This window comes from Solanum tuberosum, unplaced genomic scaffold, assembly GCF_000226075.1.
Source record: "Solanum tuberosum cultivar DM 1-3 516 R44 unplaced genomic scaffold, SolTub_3.0 scf00267, whole genome shotgun sequence".
In the NCBI taxonomy this organism is placed as follows: domain Eukaryota; kingdom Viridiplantae; phylum Streptophyta; class Magnoliopsida; order Solanales; family Solanaceae; genus Solanum; species Solanum tuberosum.
In genome coordinates, this window is record NW_006239199.1 from 316,510 (window position 1) to 317,792 (window position 1,283).

Below are 1,283 nucleotides of genomic sequence, written 5' to 3' on the forward strand. Positions count from 1 at the left end.
AAGAAGGAGGTGATGAGTTTTTTAGGAAGGTTGAACTACATCAGCCGGTTTATAGCTCAATCCACCGTGGTGTGTGAGCCCATCTTTAAGTTATTGAAGTAAGATGCCTCGACCAAGTGGACTGGAGAATGTCAAACTGTTTTTGATGTCATCAATAACTATTTGTCCAATCCACCGGTGTTGGTCCCTCCGCGAGAAGGGAGTCCGTTATTGCTATATTTGTCAGTCTCGAATAACGCATTGGGATGTGTGCTTGGTCAACATGACAAAACCGGGAAGAAGAAGCGATCCATCTATTACCTGAGCAAGAAATTCACTCCATATAAGGCTCATTACACTCTTTTAGAAAGACCATGTTGTGCTTTGACCTGGATTGCTCAGAAATTGAGACATTATTTGTCTTCTTATACCACATACCTTATTTCCAGAATGGACCCGTTGAAGTATATTTTCCAGAAAGCAATGTCGACCGGGAAGTTGGCTAAATGGCAAATGCTTTTAAGCGAGTTTGATATTGTGTATGTGACCCAGAGGCGATAAAAGCACAAGCCTTGGATGATCACCTCGTGGAGAATCCAGTTGATGAAGAGTATGAACCGCTCAAGACTTATTTTTCCGATGAGGAAGTTTCATTTGTGGGTGAAGATATTTCTGAGGCATACCCTGGTTGGAGAGTATTCTTTGATGGAGTGGCAAACCACTAAGGGAAAGGTATCGGAGCGGTCTTAATGTCAGAAACCGGTCACCACTATCCTATGACGGCTAAACTCCGATTTGATTATTTCCTTTCAAGCATGTACAAGAATCATCCAATCCTATATTTACAGTTTTGGACCTACTGATGCCCCCTGATGACACTGTATGTGTCCTATTAGCTGATGATTGTGTCCCACCAGCTGATAGTTTTGTCCATGTTGCACCTTGTCCAATATCTCCAATTCAGTCACCACTGGTTGCTCTACCTGTTCCCACCAGAAAATCTAGCAAAACCAGCAAGCCTCTTCTATGGCTGCAAGATTTTGTTACTCAACCCGAAGGCAATATATATTCCTATCATATTGCTGATCAGCTTACATAATCACATTTATCTCAGTCCTATCAACATGTCCTTCAAGCATACTCAACTCTGTGTGAGCCTGTGTCTTTTCAACAGGCTGTTGCTGCTGATCCTGCTTGGGTCAAGGCAATGCAGTTGGAGATTGATGCATTAGAAAGCAATCATACATAGAGTATTGTGGATTTACCCCCTAAAAAGAGGCATGTTGGGTGTAGGTGGATTTACA